Source organism: Acinonyx jubatus, chromosome B4 (genome assembly GCF_027475565.1).
Source record: "Acinonyx jubatus isolate Ajub_Pintada_27869175 chromosome B4, VMU_Ajub_asm_v1.0, whole genome shotgun sequence".
Lineage (NCBI taxonomy): Eukaryota > Metazoa > Chordata > Mammalia > Carnivora > Felidae > Acinonyx > Acinonyx jubatus.
The window spans coordinates 22,746,571-22,757,755 of NC_069387.1; the positions used below are offsets into that span (position 1 = coordinate 22,746,571).

Here is an 11,185-nt window from a genome sequence, read left to right on the forward strand (position 1 = left end):
CCCTGGAACTGATGAATTTTATCATGCAGAATGACATTTTAGGCCATTATTGAAATTTATCCTTTCTTATCATGAACATTCTTAGATCATTCCCCAAGGAGTTCTAAAATTTTTCTAAGGAACTTTTGCATCATGCTAAAGTAGCATTTGCTAAACTTAATTGCCTCAGGAAAAAAAATCCACTCTTTTATATCGTTTTGCATAGCAACATCCCAAACACAGCAAACATGATGATGCATGGAAAATAGAGAGTCTGGTAGAAATACAGCTATGGAGGGACTGGTCGTGGGTTCCCAGAAATCACTTGAGGACTGTGTTTCTGCTCTCACACGACAGCTGCCAGGGGCCAGTCTCATCCATAGTTCTTATTTCCTGAAGCTCTTCCTTAGCAGTTCTTACAAACAAAGCTTTATGTTATTCTGAAATCAGGTGAAAAGGAAAAAAAAATCAATGTTTGTTGAAGGGGTAAAAAATCTTTCAAGATGATGTGTACTCCCATAAGGATGGGCTGCATATTTTAGAAGTATAGTAAGTATGCGTTGCTCTGAAACAGTTACCATAGGAACAAAACTTTTTCCCTATTAGATGGAAGAGGAGTCACTGTAGTAAATTTCCACACAAATGTCTGAGCTACATCAATTGAGCATCAGTTGGGAGTCAAATCCAACAGACTGTGGATTTACTAGACTGACGTTAGAGGGAAAGGATACGAACTGTAATATAAGGAAAAATTTTTGCACATCCAATGATCAAACCAGGTTTGATAAACAGACCATCAAAATAGGCACTTAGTGCCCATCGCTTTTATATTCTGCTCTAATTTCCCAGAAGGGCATCACCCCAACTCTCAGCTGGCAGCTGTGCTAACCAATATCAGAGAGGATTCTTACAGCATGGTTCATAAGAATTTATCCTGAAAAAGAGGGCAAACGTAATAGCACCACGTAAGCAGCTTCATAGGGTTCCGTGAGCAATGGGAAGTGTCCAATGGGGTTACAGTTCTGGATGCTTCCAAAATGAGCTGGATTGGAGTGCAGCTCTGAATGCAAAGACATTTTAGGGTTACCTTAACCTTGATCTTTCTATTTCACATAAGACTACATGGAGAAATATGCATTTTAAGTTGAAAAGTGTTCTTTTCCTATAAAACAAAAATTCTGAGTGATAAGAAAGCATTGTGACAGTATGTTAAGGTTTTTTTTCTCATGGTATGTACAATGATATATCTATGATGATAGATTTAATGAGATATGGGCATGGGAGAAGGATGAATAAGGAAAATCTGATCTTGAGAATACGCAGTAGAAAAGCAGAAGTTCAGGGGCACCTGGGTGGCCGTTGGTTAAGCATCTGACTCTTGAGTTCAGCTCAGATCATGATAACCTGATCTCATGGTTTGTGGGATCGGGCCCCACATCAGGCTCTGCACTGGGATTCTCTCTCTCCCTCTCTCTCTAACCCTTCCCCATGCAGTCTGGCTCTCTCTAAATAAATAAATAAATAAACATTAAAAAAAAAAACAGAAGTTCAATATGTGAGGTGGGGGTGGAGTGAAAGATCATACAACATAAGACCCCCAGAAAAATACTAGTTAGCAAATATAATAATTTTAGATTTAGTTTTCTCTTAAACATTTGAATAAACTATCTAGCACACATGAATTCTGATGTGAGCTGTGAAAGAACCTAACAAATTAAAATAGTTTTAAAATCTAACATTTTTCAGAAAATTGGTCTCAATGTGTGTATTAAAATGATTGTAATAATAAAGTATCAATCTAAAGACTCATTATAACTGAATTGAATTGAATTTACATGACATTTAAAGTCTAAAAAAAATCCTCAAATACCAGATGATGAATCAATGCCAGGTTATTACTTAAAATATACTTAAACTTATGAGATAATACTAGAAACATAAGAGTAAATGCTGATAGAATAACGCATCTTTTACAAAGAGCATATTCTGCTTAAAGCCCTTGGCTTACATTTTACTTTTTTAGAATTCTCCATTTTATTTAAAGGTTTAAAAGCATAAGCGTCAGTTTCCATCAATTTCCTGGCTCATACTAAAGTAATTAGAAATTTTGAACACTTAGAATCTTGGCACATTCTTTATTTTACTTTTTATTTTATAAAATATACTTAGAAGCAACGGAGTCTTTTAGGCTTTACTACCGTATTTTAATTCTCCAAAGGGTGTGTCAAAGTGATAAAAAAAAAAACAACTTTAGATGCGTTACAAAAGAACTACAGCAGTTCAATGCTATAGTAAGATGGTGATCCAAATTCTAAGATAATGTTATAATTTCAGGCTTAACTCACCCATCTCACTTGTTTATACTACCCATACCCTAGAAGGCCCTCAGGTTAGTGCTGGACACTGTCTTACTACGTGGGTGGCACTTGCCTGTCATCTCTGTAACTCTGAAGAAAAGCCAGGGAATTTGTTTTAAAGTATTTGTCCAGATGAAGCCACATGTGGCCTCCAGGGTGCTCTGGGCCTGACGCCTAAGCCTGCTGGCTATGCAGAGCCACAGAGCTCATCCAGAAGAAAATTTGATGTCTCCTCAAAGCCAGGAAAGATAAAAGAAACCTGCATTAGTCCAAACCAGCACAGTTCATGTGTGGGAATTGCACAAGATTAGGGTTTGTCCTCTGTATTGGCCTCACAAAAGCCAGGGAATAGAAAGGAAAGTAGACAGCTGCTAAGTGCCTCTGTTCTGTTGGTTTCCTTGCTGATGAGAAGCTTTGGACAGTTACCTTTGTCTTGATTAACTCTATTGGTGAACAGGGGTCCTTGAGCATGTGATAGCAAACTCTGGTGCTTATGGGCACTTAGGTGATACAGCCACATCATTGGAACAGAATTCTATGAAAGGTAAGACTTGACAGGCTTTCTGTACCTTACAAAGGTCTGATTCCTCTTAATAGTGATTGAACTTTATGACATACAGATGATAGGCAAGATTCTTGGGCAGACTGGAAAGCTGTTGACCTTGTTATTCCATGGCTAAAGTATTTGGTAAAATTGTCACTTGAACTGTCATAGAGAAGAAATCATCTGCTTATCTACCCCCTCGAAGGGAACTGTTTGGATAAACTGAGAATATTACAGTGGGTTGACTGCTCTTTGTTGCTTTTAGCAAGATATAATGGGAGAAAAGAGCTCCGGCAAGGGCCATGCAGTTTGCACAGAGAGATGGAAGTGAACAGAGTTGTGTTAAGGAGAGATTCTTCGAATGCAGCTTGCAATTTAAAATCCAAATGTGTAGCCTTCTAGTGTTTAAGAAAACCCAGTAAAGAAAGAGAAAAACACAAAACAAAGGGAGCAGTAGACCCATCACAGCCTCTATCACTGGGAAGATGAAAGATCTCAGATGTTTGCAGCGAATACAGATTAGAAAATTCAACCCTTATCCATGGCCCCTCTTCCATCCAGAATGTATATATAGGCATAGTAAAGGTCAGTAGAACCATAGCTTTCCTGATGGAATCCACAATGTTGTTGGTGTGTGGGCTGATAAAGAATGACAAGACAACAAAAAAGTTATTCCTGGAGCACCTGGGTGGCTCAGTCCATTAAGCATCGACTCTTGATCTCCACTCAGGTGATTTAATGCTTACTGAGTTCAAGCCCCAGTTCCGGCTCTGTGCTGATAGCATGGAGCCTGCTTGGGATTCACTGTGCCCGCCCTCGCCCCCCCCCCCGCCCCCTTCTCTAAAATGAATAAATAAACATTAAACAAACAAACAAACAAACAAACAGGAACCTAAAGAGTGGGAAGGGCCTAGGGTGGTGTGCCCCTCAAAGGGGAAGGAGGCTCCAGGAGGCCCAGGCTCCCGCAAAGCCAAGACCAGCGCCGCAGGAAGTGGGGTGTCTCCGCCCCTTAATGTCTGAAGCCAGAAGCAGGGGCGCCAGTATGGGGAGAAAGCGACTGTAAGAAGGGCGCGTCTCCACGAGGAAGAAAAACAATTGTTTTACGGATACCTCAGCTCTGTTAAGCGTTTAACCAGTTGCTTTAGGAGATACATCCAGCCCCCAAACTTGACTGCTTCATGTAATTTGTCCATTTCATCGCAGTCTAGTTCTAGGGAAAAGCACTTGGATTTAGCTCCTTCATTTCCAACATGGAAGAAACTTACATCGATTCCCTGGACCCTGAAAAGCTATTACAATGTCCCTATGACAAAAACCACTAGATCGGGGCCTGCAGGTTTCCTTATCATCTTATCAAGTGCAGAAAGAAATAACCTGATGTCGCAAACAAATTGGCCACTTCTCCCTTCAATGCTTGTTGCTCAGGCTGAAATTGGCCACCATATCTCAAACTGTGATGATAAAAGTTGTATTGAACAGGAGGATGTTGTCAACCAAACCAGGAACCTTGGACAAGAGACTCTGGCTGAGAACACATGGCAGTGCCCTCCTTACCATGAGGAGTAGGATAACAATCTGTGGGAACAGACCAGCACCCCATTTTTCGTGGGCACAGCCAACTACTGTGGGAACAACAGCCCTGCAAGCAACATAGTTAGGGAGCGTAACAGTAATCTGGTTTCAGGCATGCATGTTCCCAAATCTCTGCCATATGTTCCGCCATGTAAAATCAACGGAAATGCACAATAACTGAATATCTATCTCATCAAATGCCAGACCCTAGAAGGCTCTTGCTTCCTACTGCTACCAGTGGGTTCTTCATTTTTTTTCCCTCCTAATCTCATTGTAGAAAGATTAACTGTCTGTGACTTTAAAAAACAAAAACAAAAACAAAAACAAAAACCTCTCTTGGCAAGAGTCTTCTGATCCCCACAAACTAACAGAAGAAAAGTGCATATCTGTCAAATTGTCATAATTCTCCTATAGATACATATATGATTGTTTTTATATTATAGATACATATCTGCATAGAATATTATTTGGAAACTTACACAAGACACTGGTCACAATGGTTTCTTCTGGGGGATTCAGTGGGGGATTCAGTGACTGTGGGAAATAGGTATGTGGGAGACTTACTTTCCCCAACTTCCATTTGGGTAAATCATTGGTCCTTGTATATACATCACTTATTCACACACACACACACACACACAAACACACACACAGCAAAGTAGAAAATAGTTCCTAATAAAATTACAAGTGCACATACCTTTTGACCTCTTTATTTCTCTCCTGGGAAGGATTCCCTGCAAATATAGCCAAATGTGTGAAATGATGTATGTTCAAAGTCATTCACTGCAGCATTGCTTTTAATAGCAAATATTGAAAACAACTTAAGTGAAATATTAAATGTCTGTCAATAGAGTCCTGATGAAACAAATTATATAGACCCATACAATTTAATACCACACATCCACAAAAAAGAAATGAAGAACATTATGTATTGATAAAAAATGAGCTCTACAATATTACTAACTGAAGAGGGTATTTCATCCTCTCCTTTGAGGTAACAAAATGAAAGGAATATGTATATATATATATGTTTTATACATATATACACATATGTCTATATGTATGTACAGTTATGTATGTCTTATGTATACATATACATACATATATTCACTTCTTTTTATAAAATATTTCTGAAAGGTACATAAAAACTGATAACATTGGCTGTTTCAGGAAAAGAGAATTTGGTGGCAGAGGTTCATGGGTGGGATAGATAGTTTTTACTCCAAAAGAATTCCATAGAGGGGCGCCTGGGTGTGTCAGTCAGTTGGGTGTCCGACTTCGGCTCAGGTCATGAGCTCATGGTTCGTGAGTTCAAACCCCACATCGGGCTCTGTGCTGACACCTCAGAGCCTGGATCCTGCTTCAGATTCTGTGTCTCCTTCTCTCTCTGCCCCTCCCCCACTCACACTCTTTCTCTGTCTCTCAAAAATAAACATTGGAAAAAAATTTAAAAAAAAGAATTCCATAGATAGTAACATTTCCATATCAATAACAACTTTTAGATAAGTGTATATGCTTGCTTCATAGACTACATTTGAGTGCCTAAGTTAAGGCATTTAAAAAGTCTATGTGTGTGTGTGTTTGCATATGTGTGTATATATATCATATATATATATGAAATATATATATCATATATATATCACCCATCCATCCTCATTTCTTTATATAGGCAGCATCCTGTGGAATAATAAGTCTGATTCTAAAGGCCATATCTGCATATGCAACTTAAAAAAATTAATATGCTCATGGCTTTTTTACACCAATCTTGTTAAAAGTATGCTCAGTTTCCAGGGATAATTAGCATTAACTTAGTCTGTTGCTAATTTCAGTTATTTCTCACCAAGTACATTATGAAGAAAAAATGCTGCCACCTTTGATGTCACTCACCAATGAATGAATCAATCAATCTTTTATCATGAAGACAAAATTCCTTTTTAAAATTTTTTTGCCACATTGTTCTAAGAGCACAGAGTCGGTGATACAGTCAAAGAGAATGTTCTTTTCTAATGGGAACCACTCTTTCTAGTTAATAGGACATACTCCATTTCTTTTAAAAATTTTCTCCTTCTGTCCCTGTTCCCCTCCCTCCTTCTTTTTGTTCTCCCCTCCTTTCCTTCTTTCTTGCTGCACTAGTGTCCTAGAGAGACCGTCTATTTAAAATCCTTAGAGGAATGAACACCCTGTGGTTGAAAACCTCAAATGACTATTATTAAGAAAGCTTACATTTAAAAAGACCAAAAAACTAGTGAGAGTTTTGCTTTACTTAACACTCTTTCCAGTATGGCAAATGGCAGATTGGGCTGATAAGTGTTGTTGCAAATCATTGGCTCTGGGTCTTCTAGTGCTTTTTTGTGTCCTGATGAATTTAGAGACCAAACTTCTGCTTAAGCTAAATTGAAAACGGTCATTTACTTTTTTTTTAATCGTCATGTATTTTTAGAATGACAGACCATTAGAACCAGAGGGAGGGTTGAACAAAATTGACTTCAGTTTCGTTGCTTTACAGATGAGAAGACTAAAGTTGAGGGACACTAAGTGATTTCCCAAAGACTGCATAACTTACTGTCAGAGCCAAACTTGCTGATTTTTTTTTCACCATAACACATCTCAGTCAGGAAGAAACAAACCCTCCAGAAAAATTATCTTGCCCTTTTTTTGTCCCTTCTATGCTTGTCTTCTGCTTGGAATCACCAGTGTTTATGAACAAATCATATTCTATGGGTTCCTAGGAATGTGGAAATGAGAGAAGTTAGATTTCCCTCTTAAGAGTTGATTATGATATTAACTAGCATTGGCCTTCTTACCTACTGAAAAATTTCCTTGAGCTGTTGGAAAGTATCCTTTGCTTTGGTGGTCAAACTATTAATGTGGGTTGTATTAGTAGACACGTAAGTCACCTGCTAATGTTGTGACATTGGCCAATGACATTAACATATCTAGAGAGATAAAAGGATTTCAGCATAAGAGCTTGAACTGCAAATATAAAAGAGGAAGAGAGGAGCCAATGTAGGAGTTGACCAGTATCCTGCTCAGAGCAGAGGAGAGGGAAGCCTCTCAGCTGGGATGTTGAGAATTTCATTCCCATTGTCAAGGCTCTCCCTTAATAAAAGGGTGCTCCTTTTTTGAATTTTCTTGGCTTCCTGGTTTTCTTCTAACCTCACAGGCCACTCATTCTGTCATCTACTTGCTCCTTCCTGCTCTCCCATCTGACTTCTACATGGTAGAGTCATTGACATGTATTTGTCTTCTCACTCAATACTTTGTCCCAAGATTTCATTCATGCTGATGAATCCCCAGATTTATAGTTCTGTCCCAGATCTCTTTTCTGACTCAAATTATCTATCTATCTATCTATCTATCTATCTATCTATCTATCTATCTATCTATCATCTATCTATCTCATCTATCTCCAACTAGATGTCACAGGATTGTCACAAATACATGTGTAAAATTCTGTCTATCATCACCATTGTCATCATTTATCTCCAACTAGAAATCACAAGATTGTCATAAATACAAGAGGTCTAAAATTGTATTCATGATCTCTTTACCTATCCTCCCCAATCCGGTTCACCTTTGCATTTCCCCAACTCAGAAAATGGCACCTCCACTGACTGGCTGCTAAAACCATAAATTTGGTGGTCATCCTTGAAATCTCCCTCTTCCTCCTCTTTCAACCCATCACAAAGTTATATTTTTATTTGTTATATATTTCTTTGAAGCCAACAGCTACACTTTGTCTTCACTACCACAGCACTGATTTTATACCACAATTTTCTTTACCTGCAGGATTAGGATAATCTCCTAGTCTCCCTCATTCATTCATTCATTCATTCATTCATTCATTCTACTTTAATCCATGTAGCAAGTGATCATTTAAAAATGGACTGGATCATGCCACTTCCCTACTTAGAACACACTAATGCCCATCACTTCCCTCTTCATCTTCAGCTTGAATCTTTCTCCCTTCTCTGTACACTCCAGCTCCAATGGCTGCCTTCCTCCTAAGGGTTGAGGGTTTCCTGCCCCAGATTCTTTACACATTTTATTCTCTCTGCTTGGAATTCTTTTCCTCCCACAATCTTTCTCTTCCCCACCTCTCCCAACTTCTATTAATTCTTCAGACTATTTTTAAGTGTCATAGAGACAGAAAGTAGAATGGCAGTTGTCAGGGGGTGGGGGAAAGGGACTGAATGGGGAGTTCTTCTTTAATGGCTATAGAGTTTGTTTCATAAGATGAAAATATTAATGGAGAAGGATGCTGGTGATGGTTGTACAACATATTGAATGTACTTAATACAACTGAACTGCACGCTTCAAAATGGTCAAGATGATGAATTTTGTTATGTGTTTGATTACAGTAAAAAAAATTGATTTTCAGATGACAACTCAGACTCATGTACCTTTTCATTCATGTGTATCAGTCTCTGAGGTCCTGAGAACAGTGAACCTGTGGGACCTCAGACTTGGGGTCAGGCCCTGGGTCACATTAATTCACTAATAAATATAACCCATGAGGTTTTGTTAGAGATAGCCTTGCAAACCTTTTTCCTTAGTGATGCTTGGCAGCCTTACGATTTAAGCTTATCTTTTTGAGGGGGAATATCTGTGTTGAGTAATTCAGGAAGTATTGCCAAATTTTTGCCAGTTATTAAAGATAGCAGTTTCCAAATACAGTTACCATCTGCATGTGCCACTAAAGAGATTAGCCAGACTAGGCTAATTTCAGGACTTCTAAAATGTTCAGTTAGGTCCTTCCCAGCAACTGGATTTTATAAGCTTGGGAAATGCTATTGACAGTATACTAATGGACCCAGAACCAATTGGACAGAAGTACTACAGAATTGAAGGATTCTTAATAATAAATCTTAGCAATAAATGTATTATCCTTCTACATGCCAGGGACTATGCTTTTATACACGTATTGTTTCATTCTGTTCTCATCACAGCTCCGCAAAGCATGGCTATGGGTTATCGACCCCATCGTATAGATTAGGAAAACGTATCTTTTTCTTTAAGTTTATTTATTTATTTTGAGAGAGAAGGGGAGATGGGAAGAGAGAGGAGGAGAGAGAGAATCCCATGCAGGCTCCACATTGTCAGTGCAAAGCCCAGCGCAGGGCCCCATCTCATGAACCGTGAGATCATGACCTGAGCTGAGATCAAGAGTTGGGTGCTCAACTCTCTGAGCCAGCCAGGTGCCCGAGGAAAACATAGCTTAAAAAGATTTTAGCACAGTTAGTAAGTGTTGAGCTGGGATGTGAACCTGAGTCCACCCAACTCCAATGCTTAAGTTCATAAGCACTACGTGAAATTGCCTTCCCCTGACTTGATAATGCAGCAAACTGCTGTTGTATTAACTGCTTTGTTTAGTAATCCCTATCTTCTAAGTCTGATTTTTGTCATGATAATTAATGATACCAAAGGGTCATTAATATATATGCTTGGGCATCATTAATTTATTCAACAAAGACTTTTCTGAGCACCTTCTAGCTACCAGTTATTATGCAGATTCTAAGGAATGCAGATGATGAGCTACAGTCCCTTCTCCCCCAGAAGCTTGCCGTTTTGTGGGAAGCAGCAGATAACCACATATGCACAATATGATGTGAGCAATGCTAGAATAGGAGGACAGAGTCTGAGGCATCAAAAAGGGATGTCACAGAAATGTAATGTGATCCAACTCTTGAAGAGCAGAGATCTTCCAGGCAGATAGGCAGGTGGAGAAAAAAAGGGTAGAGAAAAACACTGTGCAAAATTTTGGGATGCTTCTATACTTCAGTATTAAAGGAACGCCTGTCACAGTGGGGTGGGGGTAGCATTTCAAGGAACCAATTGGAAGAAATCACAGGCAAGGGGCCAGACCATATCAGATGTTTATTCTATTCAGAGCTCTTTTGAATAGGAATAGAAACCAAGTCAAACTAGCTGCAGGCATGAAGCTTGACCTTTTAGGCTCGAGTGCCTTCTCCCAAATGCCTGTGGTCTTGTGTCTCTTAATTCACGTTCTCAAGAAAGAGAATCTGACCAGTCACTGACCAAACGCCTGAGTCAGGTGTCTGTCCCTCCCCTGCCTGGTAGGATGACCCAGGTGTGTGTGTGTGTGTGTGTGTGTGTGTGTGTGTGTGTGTGTGTGTGTGTGTTTGGATGTGGATATGGGAAGCTTGCACTGGAGCTTTTCAAGTTTGGGATCCCATGGTAGGGTGGTTTAGGATAATGTCTCAGGAACAACGGATAGGAAGTTTTCCCTAGGAAGCCTGTGAGTGAGAAAGGCAATAAAGTCAATCTAGCACAACATTGTGGGCCTGGGGAAAAGTATGTATTCTTTAGTAGGAATTTACAGAAATCGAGAGAAAAATCATCCATTAGAACCACAGGGATATCACTTAAGGCAACTCTCATTCATGGCCCCAAAACATAACCATGATAAAGCTGAAATAATTCGGATTTCTTTGCATTGCTACTGACTTTGAATTATTTAAAATTTAGTATGTATAGGAATCATCTCACAAATAAAATTCTACATCTTATCCTTAAGTGTCACGGAGAAGGATGGCTGTACTGAGCAGAGCCACTAGACGAAAGGAGACTTGAGTCCCTAACTGACTGCATGAAAACAGAGGACATACCCTCCTCATTAACATAGGACAATAATGTAAATGAGAAATTTTTATCAGGCAAATAAGATTTGGAGGTAGTTGGTGCAATTAGTGTAACTGACTTAGAAAATGCA

At 39.1% G+C, this 11,185-nt stretch overlaps 1 pseudogene; it reads left to right on the forward strand.

Moving 5' to 3' along the window:
* The first annotated feature begins 3,795 nt into the window (after window positions 1-3,795).
* Window positions 3,796-5,469, forward strand: LOC106969752 (gametocyte-specific factor 1-like; annotated as a pseudogene).
* The last annotated feature ends 5,716 nt before the right edge of the window (window positions 5,470-11,185 follow it).